Source organism: Lemur catta, chromosome 1 (genome assembly GCF_020740605.2).
Source record: "Lemur catta isolate mLemCat1 chromosome 1, mLemCat1.pri, whole genome shotgun sequence".
Taxonomy (NCBI): Eukaryota; Metazoa; Chordata; class Mammalia; order Primates; family Lemuridae; genus Lemur; species Lemur catta.
The window spans coordinates 56,511,755-56,533,905 of record NC_059128.1 but is presented as its reverse complement, the minus strand read 5'-3'; the positions used below and the strand labels follow the sequence as shown (position 1 = coordinate 56,533,905).

General features: G+C 41.7%; 1 protein-coding gene and 1 non-coding gene across 3 annotated transcripts in view; both read right to left on the bottom strand.

Moving 5' to 3' along the window:
* SNX6 (sorting nexin 6) overlaps positions 1–22,151 on the bottom strand; it is a 101,433-nt gene that overhangs the window by 72,935 nt on the left and 6,347 nt on the right. The window contains exons 2-3 of one of the 2 annotated variants that reach the window (XM_045568853.1): positions 18,019–18,095; positions 375–476 (exon numbers count right to left, since the gene is read on the bottom strand). The gene's annotated coding sequence lies outside the window, so the exon portion shown is untranslated. Of the gene's footprint in view, positions 1–374; positions 477–14,916; positions 14,936–18,018; positions 18,096–22,151 lie in introns of those variants that run through there. The other variant, XM_045568863.1, reaches the window with a different exon arrangement.
* Positions 8,485–8,625, bottom strand: LOC123631044. Its single transcript, XR_006732928.1, has one exon. It is a non-coding gene; the product is annotated as a U4 spliceosomal RNA (small nuclear RNA).

The following is a 22,151-nucleotide window of genomic DNA, read 5'->3' as shown; positions in this document are numbered from 1 at the left end:
ACTTGGCATCTAATTACTGTGGAGCCTTGAACAGCTTTTATGCTTTTTTGTTGTTTGGTTTTCCTCTTCTTTAAAATGGGGACAATATCATGTATAATACCTACCTCAAATGGTTTGGAGAAGTTTAAAATAACTAATCCATAAGCAGGCATTCCTTGGAGATATTTCAGGTTAGGTTCCAAACCATTACAATAAAGCAAATATTGCAATAAAGTGAGTCACACAAATTTTTGGTTTCCTATTGTATATAAAAGTTATGTTTATAATATACTATAGCCTATTAAGTGTGCAATAGCATTATGTCTAAAACCACAATATACATACCTTAATTTTAAAATACTTTATTGTTAAAAAATGCTAATGATAATCTGTACCTTTGGCAAGTTGTAATCTTTTGGCTGGTGGAGGGTCTCACTTCAATGTTGATGGCTGATCAGTTTGGTAGTTGCTGAAGGTTGAGGTGGCTGTGGCAATTTCTTAAAATAAGACAACAATAAATAGTCAACATCAATTGACTCTTCCTTTCATGAAAGATTTCTCTATAGCATGCCATGCTGTTTGATAGCATTTTACCCACATTTACTCACAGTTCTTTCAAAACTGGAGTCAATCCTCTCAAACCCTGCCACTAATTTATCAACTAAATTTACGTAATACTCCAAATCCATTGTTGTCATTTCAGTAATGTTCACAGAATCTTGACCAGTAGTAGATTCCATCTCAAGAAACCAATTTCTGGGCTGGGTGTGGTGGCTCACACCTGTAATCGCAGCACCTTGGGAGGTTTGTGAGGATCCCTTGAGCCCAGGAGTTCGAGGGTACAGTGAGCTATGATCACACCACCTCACTCCAGCCTGGGCAACAGAGTGAGACCTTGTCTCTAAAACAAAACAAAACAAAACAAAACTTTTTCTTTGCATTCACAATGTGGTTAACTCTTTAGCACAAGTGGCCTAGCATTCAGCCTATCTTGGCTTCCGACGTGCCTTCCTCACTAAGCTTCATCATTTCTAGCTTTTGATTTAAAGTGAGAGATGTGAGACTCTTCCTTTCACTTGAACATTTAGAGGCCAGTATAGGGTTATTAATTGGTCCAATTTCAATATTTTTGTGTCTCAAAGAATAGGAAGGCTCAAGAAGGAGAAGGATGTGGGAATGGCTGATCAAGTAAGCAGTCAGAACACATACATTTATCAATTAAGTTCACTGTCTTATATGGTCACAGTTGGTGGTGTCCACGATTATAATAGTAACATCAAAGATCACTGATCATAGGTTACCATGATAGATATAATAATAATAAAAAGTATGAAATATTGTGAGAATTACCAAAATGTGACACACAAACATGAACTGAACACGTGCTGTTAGAAAAATTATGCTGATAGACTTGCTCAATGCAGTGTTGCCACAAACCTTCAATTTGTTAAAAAAAAAAAAGCAATATCTGCAAACTGCAATAAAGCAAAGTACAATAAAATGAAGTATGCTTGTAAAACACATAGGGGAGTATCTGGCACATGGCAATAGCTCATTAGATGTTTGTTATAATGATATTAATATTTTCTTAGAAATATCTGCCCAACTCAAGGGCTAATGGACCCCCAACTGTCATGTTTCTACCATAAGAATGGAAAATAAACACCTGGCCACAGCTGATTGACCTAGAGAAGGGCACCTAACCCAAACTAGGTAATCAGATTCTTTTTTTGGTTTTATTTTTTGTTTTTTTTTGAGACAGGGTCTCAGTTTGCTGCCCAGGCTAGAGTACAGTGTTGTGATCGTAGTTTACTGTAACCTCAACCTCCTTGGCTCAAGGGATCCTCCTGCCTCAGCCTCCCGAGTAGCTGGGACTATGGGCACACAACACCAGACCAGCTAATTTTTTTTCTCTTAATAGAGACAGGATCTTGCTGTGTTGCTCAGGCTGGTCTCAAATTTCTGGCCTCAAGTGATTCTCATGCCTTGCCCTCCCAAAGTGCTGGGATGACAGGCATGAAACCTCCATGCACAGCCCAGATTCTTTTGCTTAAGAATTTTGGCAGAGGCTGAGCCAGGAGGATTGCATGAGCCTGGGAGTTCGAGGCTGCAGTGAGCTATGACCTGACTCCTCAAAACTGTCAAAGTTCAGAAGGTTGGAGCAGGTTAAAAAAAAGGGGGGTGTGGGGAAAATCCTGTCAAAGTCATGAAAAAAGGGAAGTCTAATACATTGCCACAGACCAGAGGAAACTAGGGAGACAAATAAATACAATGTAGTAGCTTGGATTAGATCCTGGAACAGAAAAATGACATTAATAGAAAAACTGCTGAAATCTAAATAACGTCTGGAGTGTAGTTAATAACAACGTCCCAATGTTGGTCTTTTACTTTTGGCAAATGTACCACAGTAACGTAAGATGACAACAGGGAAACTGTGAGGAGTATATGGAAACTCTCCGTATTATCTGCAACTTCTTTGTAAACCTAAAATTACTTCAAAATAAAAAGTTAATTTAAAAAAAACAAACATTATTCTGAGAAGGGATTCAGGCATCCACAACACAAAATGATTGGGAACGCTTGCCCTACAGCCACAGATGTTGTCGAGCGAGGGTAGAGGGCACACCAGGATCAAGTGCGCAGCTTTGTGGGCCAAAGTGTGGCAGCAGAGAAACCACTTCTGCCCACATGCGGTCATGTTGCCCGTCCTGACGCAGGGGGTCTGGGAAATGTGACCCCCTGGGCTGGGCAGCAACAACTTTGTACCACGAAAGGGGCACATGACTCAGCTAGCCATCTGCCGCAAGAGTTCAAGCAGTGGAGTCACATAGATCCCGTCTGTCAGTCAGGGTTCCACTAGGAAACGGATGGCGCTCAAATTAAGGTGATTCAAGGAGGCTCATTTACAAAGTGAAAAAGTTTCAATTGAAGGTGGAGATAATGCAGGAACCCAAGGCTAGTAGAAACCGCAAAGGACTTAATTCTCCTTGAAGGCAGGCATAAGTGCACCTTAGCAGTAGCATAGTAAGGAGTCCCTAACACGCCCTCAGTGAATAGTTTTATTATTGAATTGCAATAAAATGGAGTAAAAAAAGCTGGGGAATACAAATCAAGGCTGACTTTGAGCAGGAAAGTTAAAAAATGACTTCTTCAAGTGCGAAGACTTGAGTCAGACAAACAGCATTTGAGTCCTGGCTTTGCCACTTATTAGTGAAACAGGACTTGCTTTTGTAAATATTAAAACAATGAATTTAAACACTTTCCTAAATTTCGTTCCCTGGCTTCCCATCTCTGGACTAAGAGCCTAACTGCCCCACAACAAGAGAGCAATCACTTGCCCTTTTTTGCAGGACATTTGGCTGGTAGAGTAGTTAGAACATTGAGCTCCCAGCAATGTAAACAAGATATTCCTGCCTGCCCCTGAGACCTTGCCAAGAGGCTAGAGTGAAGGAGAGAGCATTGCCATCCCCTTTCAGCCCTGAGGGGTTGAGGGGAGAAAAAGGGGAAGTGAGATAGGAGGACTGCACGAACAGACATGAGGGTCTTGATTTTCTTTCTTTTTTTTTGAGACAGAGTTCCACTCCATTGCCCAGGCTAGAGTGCAGTGGCGTCATCATAGCTCACAGCAACCTCAAACTCCTGGGCTCAAGCGATCTGCCTCAGCCTCCCGAGTAGCTGGGACTACAAGCGTGCACCACCATACCCAGCTAATTTTTCTATTTTTGTAGACAGAGTCTCGCTCTTGCTCAGGCTGGTCTCCAACTCCTGACCTCAAGCAATCATCCCGCCTCCGCCTCCCAAAGTGCTAGGATTACAGGCATGAGCCACCACACCCTGCTTGATGCCTTTCCTCTCTTCAGACTTCAGATCTGGAGGGAATGGAGTCATCAAACACTTTGAGGCAGATGCTCATCGTAGGGAGAGGCTCTTGCCCTGTTTCCCATTTTAGGACTCCGAGATGAGTTGTCTAGGGCTTCCCCCCTTGCTAGTCTGGTAGTTTAGCCCAGTCAGACAGAGATTTTGAGGTTTATCTTCCCTGGGGTATGATGGAGGCCCAGAAGTTTCCCCAACCCTCAGCCCTTCCTCAAAGTCAGAAGATAGCTGAATTGGGTGCCAGAAGGTCTTCGACATGTAAAACTCCTAGTGTTGCCAGTATTGAGTATTTTAGTTATGTAAAGACCTTCTAAGGACTCAGACAAAACTTTGAAAAGGTCTATACAACTACCTCCAAGCCTAGAGATCTTAGAACAGATCATATTTCCTGCCCCTCTTCCAGGTTCCTCCGCTCCCTGCCTCCACAGAACTCCCACCCTCACCCCATCTGGTATGATTTCAGTCTGGGGCTTCTCAGAAGTAGAGATTTGGGTCAAAAAACCTCTTGAGGTTTCTTTCTGCTATATGATTCAGAAAATGTATTGAATTATTTACTCTTTCATATTCTACAACCACACTTTTCAGTCACTTCCCTGACCTTGCTATTTACACAATTTCCTTTGCCTTGCAGTTTCTAAAAAGGAAAGTCAGATAGAACATGTGTATCCTCATTTTAAAAGCATATTGGCAGCTTACACTGAATTCCAAATTATTAAAAATATTTCTTGCCGCCTCTTGCATTTAACTGAACAGAGATCTTGTATAAACTTAGTATGGGAGGGTTTCAGAAATTCCAGTGAAAACCACCAACACTTGCCACAGAACTCTCTGAAAGGCTGAGACTGCAGTGATGACAAAGGCCCAGGGAGGGGCAGGAGTGTGGTGGCCTTGAGCTGAAAGATGGTCAGTCTGGCTGGTGGGACCCATGGTCTGGAAGCCTCCATGAAGGACTGTGCAGAAGACTGGCCCAAAGTTCCCCAATCCTCTTTTTCTTTTTTCCTGGCCACACAGACAGACTATATTCCCCAGCCCCCAGACAGTGGCTGTGTGACTAAATTTAATGGATATGACTGAAAATGATGTGCATACATCTGCCCCTAAAAAATGTCTTCTGTGATTGTATTCATTTCCCAGTGCTTCTATAACAAATTATCACAATCTTAGTCACTTAAAACAACACAAATGTATTCTCCTGCTTCTGGAGCCAGATGTCTGAAATCAGTTTCACGGAGCTAAAGTCAGGGCATTGGCAGGGGCTGGTTTCTTCTGGAGGCTCCAGTGGAGAATCCTTGCCCCTTCGGCCCCCTGCATTCCTCAGCTCATGACTCCATTCCTTGCCTCGCTCCAAGGTCTTCAACCTTCACATCCTCTACTTACTGTTTCCTGCTTTCACCTTCTTGCCTCCCTCTTATAAGGACCCTAGTGATCACATTCAGAGTCCTCCCCAGATAATCCAGGATAATCTCCTCATCCCAAGAACCTTGATTTGATCACATCTGCAAAGTCCCTTTTGCAACATAAGATAACATTCCCAGATTCCGAAGATTAGGATGCGGACATCTTTGAGGGCTGTGATTCAGCCTACCACAGTGATCCTACACACTCTGTCTCTCCACATTTGCCAGCTGAACGCAGAGAATGATGAAGCCAAAAGAGATGGTGCAGCCACCCCATAGAAGGAGCCTGGGATGCTGAATGACTAGGCAGAGCAGAGCTCCCTTGCTAACCACAGACTGCAAAATGACAATACTTACTGTGTTAAGCCACTTTGAGAGGTGGAATTATTGGCCCCAATTCTTCAACCCTCTCTGCATCCACCTTCTTGCTATGGCCTCACTGTGGGCAGAATGTACTTTCTGGCCCCTTGACTTTGGACTTGATCATGTGACTTGCTTTGGCCAATAGTACGTGAGTAGAAAGGACAGTGTGCCTGGGCCTTAAGAAATTGCTTGTGCTTCTACTTCATTCATTTCTTCTGCCATCACCACAAGCCTAGTCTACATCAGCCAAACCCACAGCTGACCCACAAATCTGTGCTTCATAATGAATGATTGTGTTTTAAGCCAATACATTTTTAGGACAATTTACCAGTTAATGATGATTGACTAATGTAAACATTGAGGTTTTAATTTGTTTATTACAGCAGCTGGACTAGAACAGGGGCTGGGAGAGTGAGTGAGAGAGCTGGAAGAATCAAATACTGCGGCAAGAGAGTGGGGAGTTGGAATCTATTATTCCAGTGGAGTAGCAGTTCCCAGTGACAGCAAGATCAAGGGTGTGCCCGTGGAAGGTAGTGGCTAAAATTAGTGAAGGCAAAGGTCATTGGAGATAAGCAGATCAAAGATAATGACAGAACTTGAGGTGGAATAGAAGACTTGTTACTAGCCAAATGCCTGAGCTACCACTGATTGAGCTGGACTGGTTTTGAGATGGAAAAGCTAGGTATCAGGTAACTTTGGAATGACGAGGAGTGGGAGATCTTCCTCTAATTCCTGTTGTATGAAAAGGATAAGGTAGGAATTGGGAGGTAAGATCTTTACTTGGAAAGATGAGCTGTACTTGATCTCAGTTGTCTAATCCATTCCCCCAGAACAGAAGAAAAGCAGTGGGGCTGGGCAGCCTCCATTAAACCACAGATGTGAGATTGTAACGCAGCTTCTGCTGAGTGGACCAAAGAACTGTGGCACTGGCCGGGTACTTCAACAAGGCCAGAATTAAATGCAAATGCAAAAGTGTCTTCCACTAGCGCATTTAATGAGTAATTGTTTTTGTATCACTTGCTCATTATTTCATTGTCTCATAAATTGCACAGGGACAGGAAATAGCATGAGCATATTCTGCATATCTTTTGTACAAATTAAGTTTGCTGGTAATAATGCAATCCTAGGATAAATGGGCCTGATGTTTGAGTGCCCCTAACAAAGGGTCTGGAAGTGCTCATAAACTCACTTATTTCTGCAGCTCTAAAGGCATCGTGAGGATATGAAGTTCATTTTCCAACAAAGTTGTTCAAAGCTGCCCTCTGAAACAGACTATAGTTTCCTGTGCTCATTACAGAGGGAGTTGCAGTGGCGCATTCCTAACAGTTTATATGGTATGATAGGCAGCATAATGGTCCCCTGGAAATCTGTATCCTAATCCCTGGAACCTGTAAATATGTTACCTTACATGGCAAAAGGAAATTAAATTTGCAAATGGAATTAAATTTGCTAATCAGCTGACCTTGAGATGAGAAAATTACTCTGGATAATACATGGGAGCCCAATGTAACCACAAGGGTCCTTGTAAGTGGAAGGAAGAGGCAAAAGAGACCAGAGAGATGGCAGTGTGAGAAAGACTTGGCTCAACATTGCTGGTTTTGAAGACAGAAGTGGGCCATGAGCCAGGGTATGTGGCTAGCCTTTAGAAGCTAGAAAAGCCAAGGAAACAGATTCTCCCTTAGAGCCTCCAGAAGGAATGCAGCCCTGTCAACACTTTGATTTTAGCCCTTGATTTTAGACTTTTGACCTTCAAAACTGAAAGATAATAAATCTGTGTTGTTGTAAGGCACCAAGTTTATGGTAATTTGGTACAGCAGTGATAAACTAATATACATGGCATTCTCAATTCTGTGAGCTATCCCAGGATCCCTCCAATAAATCCTCCTTTTTACTTAAGCTGGGTTTTAGTCTTCTGCAACTCAATTTACAAATATCCCTCATTATAAAACAATGCTCCTCACTAGGGACAGAAAAGAGATTTTCAGAAATAAAATACATATATGAAACTCTGAAGATGTCATGACAAGATTTCTTCTACACGATGATTGTACAGGAAAAATAAAAGGGACTTGAAGAAGTATAACAAATTAACACTTGACAGGTAAGATTACTGAATTAAAATGTAGACTAAGGAGCCCCATGTTCTAATTTCCCTTTGATTTTGAAGATAAAGGCAGATTCAAAAATAAATAAATAAAAATAATTTCTCGGCCGGGCGCAGTGGCTCACGCCTGTAATCCTAGCACTCTGGGAGGCCGAGGCGGGTAGATCGCTCGAGGTCAGGAGTTCGAGACCAGCCTGAGCGAGACCATGTCTCTACTAAAAATAGAAATAAAAATTATCTGGACAACTAAAAATATATACAGAAAACATTAGCCAGGCATGGTGGCACATGCCTGTAGTCCCAGCTACTCGGGAGGCTGAGGCAGTAGGATCGCTTAAGCCCAGGAGTTTGAGGTTGCTGTGAGCTAGGCTGACGCCACGGCACTCACTCTAGCCGGGCAACAAAGTGAGACTCTGTCTCAAAAAAAAAAAAAAAAAAATTTCTCTCTGATTTCTTTTTTGACCCATAGGTTGTTTATTATAGAACTATGTGCTTGGTTTCTAAATATTTGGGCATTTTCCAAATATATCTCTTTTGTTGACTTCTAATTTAATTTTATTGTGGTCACAGAACATACTTCATATTACTGAAACTTGTAAAATGTATTTAGACTTGTTTTGTGGCCAAGAAAATGGTCATTTTGATAAATATTTTGTGTGCCCTTAATAAAAGAATGTGTATTCTACTATGCTTGGGTAGAATGTTCTACAAGTATCAGTTAGGTCACATTGGTTGACAATGGGGTTTTTTTGCTTGTTTTTCATTTAGTCCCTGTAGGGACTGTCAAAAATCACCAATGCTGACTATATTGCAAGTTGTCATGGCAGGGTATTGGGAAAAGTTTTCAATTAGCAATATTTGCGCTTCAGATAAACCTCACTGGCTATGATACTGCCACTGTGCAAAGCTATGGCTGACAGTGTTGTTCAGGTCTTTTTGTCTACTTGTTCTATCCATTATTGAGAGAGGTGTTGAAATCTCTATGATTTTAGATTTGTCTATTTCTTCCTCTTTTCTTTCTTTCTTTGTTTTTTCTTTTTGAGACAGAGTCTCATTCCGTTGCCCGGGCTAGAGTGCTGTGGCATCAGCCTAGCTCACAGCAACTTCAAACTCTTGGGCTCAAGTGATCCTCCTGCCTCAGCCTTCCAAGTAGCTGGGACTACAAGCGTGTGCCACCATGTCCAGCTAATATTTTCTATTTTTAGTTGCCCGGCTAATTATTTTTCTACTTTTTAGTAGAGACGGGGGTGGGGGGGACGGTCTTACTCTTGCTCAGGCTGGTTTTGAACTCCTGACCTCAAGCAATCCTCCCGCCTTGGCCTCCATAATGCTAGGATTACAGGTGTGAGCCACCACACCCGGCTGCTCCATTGACTTCTGATTGTATTATTTTTGAAGAGAAGTCTGCAGTCATTCTTATCTTTGTTTCTCTGTACAGAAGGTATATTTTTTCTTCTACATTTTTTTTTAATTTTTTTTTTTTTGAGACAGAGTCTCACTTTGTTGCCCAGGCTAGAGTGCCATGGCATCAGCCTAGCTCACAGCAACCTCAAACTCCTAAGCTCAAGTGATCCTACTGCCTCAGCCTCCCGAGTAGCTGGGACTACAGGTGTGCACCACCATGCCTGGTTCACCATTATGGCCAGCTAGTTTTTCTATTTTTAGTAGAGACGGGGTCTCGCTCTTGCTCAGCTGGTCTCAAACTCCTGAGCTTAAGTGATCCTCCCACCTCCATGGTATTTCTTTAAATATTTTTGAGCTTTGTTTTGGTGCACAGTTAAATAACTTGGAAATCATTCGATTCATTTGAGGATCACTTTTAAGCTTTATTAGGTGGGACCAGAACAGCCTTTAATTTAAGGTTAATTTGATCCCATTACTGAGGCAATCGCCTTGTGAGTATTCTGTCTGATGCCCTGATTGTGAGGTTTCTCTACTTTGGGTTTTGAGAATGTAAACTATTACCAGTCCTGTAGGTGAGCTGTGGCAATCATTCCACCTACTCCTTTTTGGTGACTCTTTCCCTGGATTTGGTACTTTTCTTACAAGCATGATCTGACCAGAACTCAGCTGAACACTTGAGGGAAACCCTCTTCAAACCTTTGGAGCTCCCTCTCTCTCTCTTTCCATCTCTATCTCTAGCTCCATCTCTCTCCCCGGTGCCCAGTTCTGCAAATGCTAGCCACTTGGGTTGTCTCAAGTGCTCAGTTCTGTCTCCTCACCCAAGGGAGACCTCAAGCTCCACTGAGGTTCCCCTCTTTGTGTGCTGCTGCCTGGAAACTTTCTCAGGAAGTAGCCTAAGACAACCGTGAGCCTCAGCTCTTTTGCTTCCTTTCAGGGATCACTGTCTTGTGCTGCCTGTTGCTCAATGTCTGAAAGTGTTTAAGATATTTTTTCCAGTTTAAAAAATTTTAAAGTCAGGATAGCAAATTTAGTTCCTGTTACTCCCTCAGGGCAGAAAGCAGAAGTCCCAGGAGCCAGCCATATTCTAATTACTGATGTGCTGTTTTTTTCCTGAGCAAGTTAGTTAAGCTCTCAGACTTCACTTCCTCAAATGATTTTAAATGATATTAGCTGATATACGTCAGCTTCATAGATGTCCCAAGTCCTTTGGAATTCAAATAACATTTGGTTCAAATACACATTCCCAGCTTCCTGGTTTCCTGGGGGATACTCGGGGGCTTAGTTTGCCCTTGGTGTCCTCCGGTGCTGAAGTCTTGCTTCCAGCAATGCTACAGCTCCACTGCTCAGTGTCTCTCCTCTCTTTTTCCCACCTTGTCCTCTCACTGGAGACTACCTCAGTCTTTTCTCTCTGAAACACCACTCATCCACACAGTATTATTATTGAAGGAAGGGAGCCACAGAGGGGATGACATTCTAGTACAAACTGACTTTAATTGGATTTTAACATTCCTCTCTCTCCCTCCCTCCCTTCCTTTCTTTCTTTCTCTTTCTTTTCAGACAGAGTCTCGCTCTGTCACCCAGGCTGTGGCATCATCCTAGCTCACAGCAACCTCAAACTCCTGGGCTCAAGGGATCCTCCTGCCTCAGCTTCCCGAGTAGCTGGGGCTACAGGCATGCGCCACCGTGCCTGGCTAATTTTTCTACTTTTAATAGAGACAGGGTCTCACTCTTGCTCAGGCTGGTCTCAAACTCCTGACCTCAAGTGATCCTCCTACCTTGGCTTCCCAGAGTGCTAGGATTACAGGCATGAGCCACCGTGCCTGGCCAGATTTTAACATTTCTGAATTTAAAAAAATCTCTGGTCCATTGCTTTTGTGGAGAAATCATCCTGTGTCTGTCCATTCAGGCCGAGGCATTGTGCCAGGTCCCTCTCAGGGTCACTGCTGGCCCATATAGTGCCTTTGTGCACATTTAGGAAAAAGGCATCCCAGCTGGGCATGGTGGTGCACCTGTATTCCCAGCTACTTGGGAGGCTGAGCTGGGAGGATTGCTTGAACCCAGGAGTTTGAGGCTGCTATGACTGCATCATTGCACTCTAGCCTGGATGACAGAACAAGACCCTGCCTCTAAAAAAAGAAGAAGAAAAAGTAACCCCACCGTAAGGCTGGTGGCAGGTACCCCTCCCCTCCCTAATGAAAAAAGAAGAAGCCCCTCCTATTCCTGAATACCCACCCTAAAGCTGAAACAAAGAAATTCCTCACTCCTTGCACCGACATCTCCTGGCTGAAGAAACTCCCATCCCCCAGCCCTAAGAACCTATATAAACCCACTCAGACTTCTGGGTGGCGCGGCCTCTCTGGTACCACTCCGTGGGTCCCCTGAGGCTCGCCTGGGTCCCTCTCTCTCAGGGACTCGTTACCCCCACCCAGGAGCGCCCCAATAAATCCTCTTTACTTATCCCTTTCTACTCTGCTCGTCTTTCTTTCTCTGGCGCCGGCTACTTCAAAGAAACCTTACACCCACCTTCAGAAGTCCTTGCAACTCACGGCCAAATTGCAGTCCCCATGCCCCCTTACCTTGATAACTTACTTGTGTTTATTCCTTCAAATTCTCTTTTTTTTTCTTATAGAGCAGTTTAGCTCTTTCTTTACTGGTTCCAGGCCATTGAACTTATTCCCCATGGGCTTCATCTTCATAATTAATTTCAAAATGTACTCCTAAACTCTAATAGTTCTAACTAACACTGGAGTTAGTTTTGACTGTTTTCCTCTGCTAAATGTAAACCACGATGATGATGATGGTGATGAAGATAATGACAAGTCCTTAAGTAAATGTGTTTAAGTTATCATATGAAGAAAAAAATAGCCTTTTCCAGGAAAATAAATGGTTTTTTCTTTGACATGTAACAGATTTCATGCAACACCCCTATTCATTACAGAATAGAAACTAAAGTCTCTAAAGTACTTTAGGCTCTCAAAAATACAAACGCTTAACTCTGCAGATGCCTTTTATAAATGTATAGGCATGGCAGAAAGCCAGAAAGTTCCTGAAAGACAACAGGATGTAAGCCCAACTTTATGAGCGTATCTATTGTGACAGTCATCACATTCACTAACAGACTGTAGGGAAGCAAGAGACACGGGTTGCGATTTTGATGTAATGTTTCTGTAATTCTAAGATGCACCAACGGCATTTGGGAGAAACAAAAAAGGCAGTGTATTAAATGCTCACACCAACTATAAGCTACATCCAGACTTCAAAATTTTAAAATGAGAACAATAAAAGTTTATCTTAGAAGTAAGGATTATAGTACTTTCTGTTTAGGTCCTCTACAGCACATTCCTCCACATCCTGAAGAAAAAGTCATTTTGATAATACTGTTGCTAAAGAAATGCACCATAGTGTTTCAAATAGAAACCAGAGCATCTATATATTTATAATTAGGTATAGATTAATTAAATAGTCTCTTTCTAAACTCCATAAAATAGGAGATATGAAGAATTTGGAAAGGATAAGAATAGTAGAACCAACTTCTCTAAGCTTCAGTTCTCTCATGCATGTAATGGGCGAAGCAAAGTACCATCCCTATTAGGTTGGTATGAAGAATTAAGTGATATAATACAAGTAAAATGCTTTGTGTAATGCGTGAAACATAATACTATCTACTACTCTGCAGAAATTCAGAAGGAACTACAAAGACAAGACCAGGCGATTATTTATTCTTGGTATTATTCAATCCAATTCAACAAATATTTAATGATCATCAATTTCATGCTAATAATTGGGCTAGAAGCTGGTATAGAAGAAAATAAAAAAGAATGCTGTAGTTATCTGGGTTTAGGAAGAGAGAGCAGATGAAAAATATTGGACGTATTTAATTATATTAACTGAATCTAAGGTTTGAATATAGAGAATGTTACATCTGAGTTGTTGAATGTATTGAACTTTAAATATTAAGTATGTTTTGCTCTAGCTATACATATTTAGTTTAATGTGTATTGTTTTATATAGATGACCAGGAGATAACTTTGTATTTGTCAGTAATCCTAACCCCAGAATATTATAGTTTTCAGTGGCACTAACCCTTAAGAACATTAAAATAAATGAGCCAGCTGGAATAAAGCTCTCACCTCTAATAACTGGGCCTTAGGAGTAAATCAATCAATTAAGAACTGCACTTTACCGCTGAAATAGCAAACTTGGAGATGTACTAGGACATGACAGGTCTTTGCTCCTGATGACAAGGGTGAATGGCCTTGTAGGACACTTTAAGGAGACTGAATGTTATCCTAGGTATTTGAAATAGCCAGTCTCCAACATGGCCCTCAGTGATCCTTGCCTGTTAGTATTCATGCCGTTGTATGGTTTCCTCCCACATTGAATCAGGGCTGGCCATGTGTAACCAACAGAATACAACAGAAGTGATGGTGGGCCTTCTAAGGCTAAGTCATAAAATCCAGTGATGCTTCTATTTTGGCCTCTTGGATCACTTACTCTGGAACAGCCAGCCACTATCCTATGAGGACCCTGAAGAACCCTGGTGGAACCATCTGTGGGATGGCCATGCTTGTAGCTCTGACTTGGGTGGGGCAAAGTGCAGAGGAATGGAGGTGCCAAGCCAATAGCCAGTACCGCCTTTCCAGTCATGTGAATCAGTCAGCTTGGAAATGAATCCTTCAGCCCAGTGAAGCCTTCAGATGATTGCAGCACTGGCCAAAATGTGACTGCATCCTCACAAGACACCCTAAGCAAGAACTTCCTGAGCAAGCTCTTCTAAAATTCTTGGCTCATAGAAACCAATGAGCAATAATGAGTGATTATTGTTGTTGGAAGCCGCTAAGTTTTAGAATAACATGCTACTGATACAGAATGTATGGCGGTGGTGTGAACCATTCAAAGATTTTAAGCAGAGAAGCAAATGGTCAGACTTGCATTTTAGAAATAACTCTCCCTGCTGTGTGGAAATTGGATGAAGCAGGTGAAAGTTAGAAAGACCAAAGGCTGAACCCTAGTTAGGAAGCTATTATACCTTCCAGCTGTGATGTCATAGGGACCAAAACTAACTGCATGGCAGTCAGGCTGGATGTTAGAGAGACGGATCAAGAGGTGTTTATAAAAGATAGAATCGCCTCCATTAAGTGACTGGCTATGGCAGGAAAGGTAGAGACTAACATGACTTCTATATGCATTCTTTTCTTCTAGAATCTTGCTGTATATATAGAATTCCCCAGCTCTGACTGCTTGCTGAAAAGAGATTCCATCCCATTCCCATCCTACTTCTCCATCACAGCCCCTTCTGAAGGTCTCACTTCTGTCCAAGACATACCTAGTTTTACGTAAGTTGGACTTTGTAGTTTTATAATAGGTGCTTGCTATAACTGCCTTCTCAAAATTTCCCATAACTTTCCTTAAAATGAGTGTTCTCTAAAATATTTTATTATTCTTTAAGATTTTTTCTTATATCAGCCTTTTTCTATTAATTTAAACAATCACTAAAAATGCAGTATGTGTTTTAAATGCTCTTCAAAATATTTAAATGATATTTTTAAGACATCAGCAACATAATCTGATTTTAAAGAGCTAATTGATTTGCTAAACTGAAACTTATACACGTGCATAAGAAATTAGGCAGGAGGCTGGGAGCAAGAGGGGTAGCTCATGCCTGTAATCCCTATACTTGAGAGGTCGAGGCAGGAAGATCACTTGAGGCCAGGAATTCAAGACCAGCCTGGCCAATACAGTGAGACTCCATCTCTACAAAAAAGTAAAAAACTAGCTGGGTGTGGAGGCATGTACCTGTAGTCTCAGCTACTCAGGAGGCTGAAGCAGGAGGATCCCAGGAGTTTGAGGTTGCTGTGAGCTATGATCATGCCACTGCACTCAAGTGTGAGAGAGTGAGATCCTGTCTCTGAAAAGAAAAGGAAAAAAAAAAAGAAGAAGAAATTAGTCAGGAAAGAACAGTAGCCTTATGCTAAGGTTTTTGTTTGTTTAAATGTTTTCCTTTTTAACTTTAAAAAAATCTTTTGGACACTCTTCTGTTACTTTGAAGAGATATTTATCTGAAGTTCAGCAGTTCCTTCCATTTCACCCCAGGCTTTCCCCTTTGAGCCAATGCATGTCTCTAGTCCCCTGTTAGAGCTTTGACTCTAAGCATGGCTCTCCCTCTTTGCTTGGGGAGTACTTTGATGGATTTCCCAGTCATCTGTGTGGGGCTAGGACACTATAATAATTCCATTTAAAAGTCCCTATATGTGAACTGTGTTAAAGAAACATAGAGCTCAGGTCACAGTAAGATTCACTCCCACCCAGGGCAGGCTGTGTGGTTTGGGTTGTAGACACTTGGGAAAGCTCCCTCCTGAAGACCACTTTCCCTTTGTTTTTCTATAGAATCTGAGATCCCATCATAAGATGAGTCATCATTAGATGGCTCCAGGAGTCCCTTGCCAAATTATACATAACCTTGTATATCTTCTATTTGCCCTCCAGATCGACTCTCCACCACCCTTCCTCAGCTTGCTCTATAGGGCCACTGACCTATGTGGACAAGTTCAATGCTTTTAGCTTTCCGTTGAGTTCAGCCAATGAAGATCTCTAGCAGAGAGGAGAGGAAGAGAGGGCAGTGAGGATAGTGTTATTATTGCTCAACGTCATCCCTGAAAGGTCAAGTTGGGTTGGTAGGGTCCCTTAACCAAAGCTCACAGCTTCTCTCAAAGCAAGTCTTTCTCAATGGCTTTCCGAAGAATCTACTCCCTCCCTTCCAGGCTTAGGGGTGGTAAAATCCTCCTGACACTGCTGTCTCTTGTGGTTTCCTTACACATTCCACACATGTGTAGATAGTACCTTTTTTTGTTTTTTCATTCAGAACTAGGGTCTTGTTCTGTTACCTGGGCTAGAGTGTAGTGGCCCAATCGTAGCTCACTGCAACCTCAAACTCCTGGGCTCAAACAATCCTCCTGCCTCAGACTCCTGAGTAGCTGGGACTACAGGTACACACCACCATGCCTGGCTAGTTTTTTCTATTTTTTGTAGAGATGGGGGTCTTGCTATGTTACCCAGGCTAGTCTTGAACTCCTGACCTCCAAAAATCCTGGGATTATAGGTGTGAGCCACCACATCTGGCCATAATAGTACCTTTATTAAACCCACCTTGAGTTACACTAATTTGAGTGTACCATCTGTTTCTTCCTGGGACTTTGACAGATACACCTTGATAGAAGCAATTTACTAAGCTATTATTGGCCATAAACATCTGGTTATAAAATAGTTTATAAAACTGCTTTTCAAGGAATAACTACCCAAGTTTAGACTCAGAGGGAATGGGACATAGGACAAATATTAATAAATATTCACAGAATTAAAGAGAAACAGCACAATGCAACAGAAAGAGCAAGGGGTTTGAAACTAGGAGATTTCAGTTTGAGTTCCAGATCAGCAGTTTCTAATACTTCTCATTTTTCTCAGCTCTAAAATGAGGGTTTTTAAATAGATCAATGGCTTTCTTTTCTTTTCTTTTTTTTTTTTTAAGACAGAGTCTCACTCTGTTGCCCGGGCTAGAGTGCCGTGGTGTCAGCCTAGCTCACAGCAACCTCTAACTCCTGGACTCAAGCAATCCTCCTGCCTCAGCCTCCTGAGTAGCTGGGACTACAGGCATGCGCCACCATGCCCGGCTAATTTTCTATATATATTTTTAGTTGTCCATATAATTTCTTTCTATTTTTAGTAGAGACAGGGTCTCGTTCTTGCTCAGGCTGGTCTTGAACTTCTTACCTCAAGTGATCCACCTGCCTCGGCCTCCCAGAGTGCTAGAATTACAGGCGTGAGCCACTGTGCCAGGCCAGATCAATGGCTTTCAATCAGCATTCCATAAAACCCCACAATTCCAGAAAAGGACCTCAGTGCCCACCCACCTGGAAGTTGAGAGACACAGAGAAAAGTCAGATCCCCATCCCTACTTCAATCAGAGTAGCTCTGCCACTGCTTATGTGCAACAAGGTAACCATAGACAGGACTGAACAGCCCAGACCTTGGGAAATGCACCAAGGACACACTATTTTATTTTGGAGATTTCTGAGGTCATGGATATGAGACTGGGTATTCTAGCTGCTAACCATCTAGGGAAAGGTGGGCTTTGGGCCATGTGTGTATGTGTGTGTGTGCGGGCGCGTGTATTTAAAAAGCAGTTTGGATTCTGCCCTTTATATATAAATAATGGGTGAGAAGAACATCCTCCCTCCCTCTTCTAGGACCCACTTCAGGTATCTGTGGTGGGGGCTAATCCAGGGCAGTGAAAACCAGTCCAAGTCTGAGTTCCTGCACTACAGCAGAGGCGAGTAGGCAAGCTAAGAAGACTGGGTCCCAGAGTCTGCTTATGGAGAGGAATTCTGGGGAAGGGAAAAAAAGACATGCTCCAGGAATGGAAGGCTCAGAGTTGTCTTGTGTGTGTGTGTGTGTGTGTGTGTGTGTGTGTGTGTGTGTTTTGTTTGTTTGTTTGTTTTTTGAGACAGAGTCTTACTGTCTCCCCATCTAGAGTGCAGTGGCATCTTCATAGCTCACTGTGACCTCAAGCGATACCTGGGCTCAAGCAATGCCTCAGCCTCCCAGAGTGCTAGGATTGCAGGCGTGAGCTACCGGGCCCAGCCAGAGTTGTTTAGTTTTAATGTTATAAGGAATGTGACTATATTTTGGACCCATATGTGATAGAACTGACACATATTTATGACATACAGACAGTGTGTAGTATATAATAGGCGCTCAATAACTGAAATAGATGAATGAATGGATGCCTAGAAATATATATGGACTGTGGACAATATTGCATTAGAAGATAGGGATTATGCTATGAAAAGCAATGAGCTAGCTCACATTAGAAGTCCCTGTTAGCTATGATGGTTGACATACCTGTTCTTGTAGACATACAAGTATAGACATACATATCCTTGACAGGTCCTTGGGTCCTTTGAAGACTATCAGCGAGGCTGTTGTCCATTGGCATGAGGAGAAGCAGGGAAAGAAGAATAGAAAACACAAATTTCAAATGATGTGTATTTTTCTATCTTTGTCTTTGGCACTTTCCTTTATATAATAGTTTAAAGGTTTTGTTCTGGAAACAGGGTCTCCCTCTGGCACCCAGGCTGGGGTGTAGCGGCACACAATCATAGCTCACTGCAACCTTGAACTTCTAGTATCAAGCAATCCTCCCACTTCAGCCTCTTGAGTAGCTAGGACTATAGGTATGTGCCACCACACCTGGCTAATTTTTTAAATTACTTTTTTGTAGAGATGGGGGTCTCATTATGTTGGCCAGGCTGGTCTCAAACTCCTGGCCTGAAGTAATCCTCCCACCTCCACCTTCCACATTGCTGGAATTACAGGCATGAGCCACCAAGCCTGGCCCCCCCAAAAAAAAATTTTTCGATACGTACAATCCATTTAAATATTTTTGGGCCACTTTATTCCATTTAATTATTCTTCTGAAATGTTGATTACTTTAGATCTTTGGATCCAACAGATATATTGATTACGTTTAAACTGGTATCTAAGACATACTTCTGACTAAGGAATCAAGTTGGTGCCAAAAAAAAGATCATTGTTTTCTCTTTCAGAAAGTCACTTGATAGGGAAATTACAGGAGATAAAGGGTTATTATTTTTGCTGTTATTTAAAAAATTTGAGTCCTCCGAACCAGCAACTGCCTGGCTTTCTAGAAGATAACCAGTAGAGGGCACTCTAGGCTTTGTAGACTGCAGAAAATGCCAGTGGATCCCTCCCGAAGTCCCGGGTCTGTGCCTTAAATCTTTTATCCCCAGCAAGATACTTTCAGCTTATTATGAGCTTGCCTATTGAATTATTGAATGACTGTAGAACAGTTTTCTTTTCTTTTTTTTTTTTTTGAGACAGAGTCTCACTCTGTTGCCCGGGCTAGAGTGAGTGCCGTGGCATCAGCCTAGCTACCAGCAACCTCAAACTCCTGGGCTTAAGCGATCCTACTGCCTCAGCCTCCCAAGTAGCTAGGACTACAGGCATGCGCCACCATGCCCGGCTAATTTTTTCTATATATATTTTTAGTTGGCCAGATAATTTCTTTCTATTTTTAGTAGACACGGGGTCTCACTCTTGCTCAGGGTGGTCTCGAACTCCTGACCTCGAGCGATCCACCCGCCTCGGCCTCCCAGAGTGCTAGGATTACAGGCGTGAGCCACCACGCCCGGTCCTAGAACAGTTTTCTTGGTAATGAAAAACTGAAGATTCTGAACTCCCAAATAGCCATGTTAATTAATATTACACAAATAATCTAAAAATAATTTCAAGAGACTAAGAAGACAAGCCACAAACTGGGAGAAATATTTGCAAAAGACATATGCAATAAAGGACTGCTATCCAAAAGATACAAAGAACTCTTAAAACTCAACAATAAGAAAATGCACAACTTAATTAAAAAGTGGGCAAAAGATCTGAACAAATACCTCATCAAGAAGATACATAGATGGCAAATAGGCATATGAAAAGATTCTCCACATCACGTGTTACTAGGGAAATGCAAATTAAAACAGCAATGAGATATGACTACACACCTATTAGAATGGCCAAAATCCAGAACCCGGACAACAGCAAATGCAGGGGAGGATATGGAGCAACAGGAACTCTCATTCATTGCTGATGGCAATGAAAAATGATAGTCACTTTGGAAAACAGTTTGGCGGTTTCTTACAAAATTAAATATTGTCTTATCATGTGATCCAGCAATTGTGTTCCTACATATTTACTAAACAAGTTGAAAACTTATGTTCACACAAAAACCTTTACCCGAATGTTTATAGCAGTTTTATCCACAATTGCCAAAACAAATGAGTTGAAAACTTATGTCCCCACAAAAACCTGCACTTGAATATTTATAGTAGCTTTGTCCATAATTATCAAAACACGGAAGCAACCAAAATGTCCTTTATGGACATTTTGAAAGGATATATAAACTGTGGTGCATATAGATAATCGAATACTATTCAGTGTTAAAAAGAAATGAGCCATCAATCCATGAAAAGACCTGGAGGCACCTTAAATACATATCACTAAATGAAAGAAGCCACTCTGAAAAGACAACATACTATATCATTCCAAATATACGACATTCTAGAAAAGGCAAAACTATGGCAATAGTAAAAGGATCATGGGTTCCCAGGGGTTAGAGGGGAGAGGGGATGAATGGTCAGAAGACACGATTTTTAGGGCAGTGAAACTACACTGTATGATACTATAATGACGGAGATATGTCATTATACATTTGTCAAAACCTATAGAATGTACAAAACTAAGAGTGAACCCTAAAATAAACTATAGACTTTGGGTGGTAATGATGTGCCAATGTAGGTTCATCAATTGTAACCAATGTACTACTCTGGCACAGGACGGTGATAGTGGGGGAGACTATGCATTTGCAGGCGCAGGGAATTCTCTGTACCTTCAGCTCAATATCACCGTGAACCTAAAACTGCTCTAAAAAAATAAATTCTATTTTTAAAAATCCACTGTTCTTGTATCAGTGTTCCCCAATTATTCAGCTTGTTCTTTGAATCATTCCCTAATAATACAGGTTTCCAGGAGATAACATAGCCATGATTATCAGGATTTCTTAATCCTGAACACTTTTGCCTGTATCCACATTCATTGCTTGAACCCAAATGCAATGTAGACCTATTTCTACACCATCCTTTAATTAACCCTGTAAAACACCGACATGCTCTGAGCAGCCTGGCAAGAAAGCAAAGCATGCTCTTTTTCACATTTTATAAACCATGTACAAAACAGGATCATAGGATCAAAATAGGAAAATGTCATTTTCCCCACAAACACCCAGAAATAACTAGAACTTTATCAGGAATAAAATATTATGTGCTTTAGATGCAGCAAAGTTCTTCTGCAGGTGGGAGGAAAGCTAATATTTGCTGAGGACCTGGCATTGAGGCACTTGGTAGGTATTTTGCACACACGATCTCATTTCATGCTTCTGTGGTCATGCCTACCTTATAGCTGGGGAAACTAAAGTTGCCCAAGGACATGCCACTAGCTAGTCCCAGGAGTAGAAAGAAGCAAACCCAGATACTTCTGGCTCCGTGTGCCTTTTCTTCAGAGGTGCTATCCTGATCTGTATTTAGACACTCTGCCACAATTTTCCTTGGCACTTTCTGGGGCTGTGCTCCACAGTGGGGTTCATTTTCAGTGATTCCTGATTTTCTATATTTTAGAATTTTCCCGTTTTTTGCAATATGCCTTATGTTCTTATGAAACTGCCCAAAATTAGGGTAATGGAAGTTTTTTTTAAAGAACTTTTTGTAGGGGCTGGATTTGGGGGGGGGTTGGATGACGGCAGTGAAGGGAGACTTTTTTTACTCTGTATACTTCTGTAATGTTTTAATACTTTATGATTAGAACATACTCATGCATTACTTTTTTTTTTAATAGAGAAGGAATAAAGCAGCTTTCCAGGCAAATATACAAAAACAAAGGGCTACATTGCAGTATATATTCTATTTTTGTGATATATTTATAGTAATTTGAAGATAAAGACCTCTTTTGAGAGGAAAAAAGAGGACCAAGATTTCATTATACGGATATTTGCTTCTCTTTGTCCCTCACACCCTACACACAGAAACACAAACAAAAGCCTGTCATTGTTTCTCCTGGTGAAACAACGATGACTAAGTGGCTGAATACATCATCCAGAATTACCAAAACTTCATTCCCAGTCATTCGACACCATTTAGGGAGTGCTGTGTTAGAAATGTGCAGCTGTTAAAAGCCCCACTGCCCCCACACAAGAATTAGGGGATCTGAGGAATTCGGCAAGGGGTCAATACCACAGTCTCTAAATGAAATGTGGATGTTTCATTTAAACAGTTATCCCATTAATTTGAGAGTGAAAATATGCTTCCCCCTTCCTTCTCCATAACTCTGACACAGACTGTCTTCATACTAAATTGAAAGCAAAAATATTCAAACTTTTAGAGTTCAATCTGCAAATTAGAACCTGATGAATT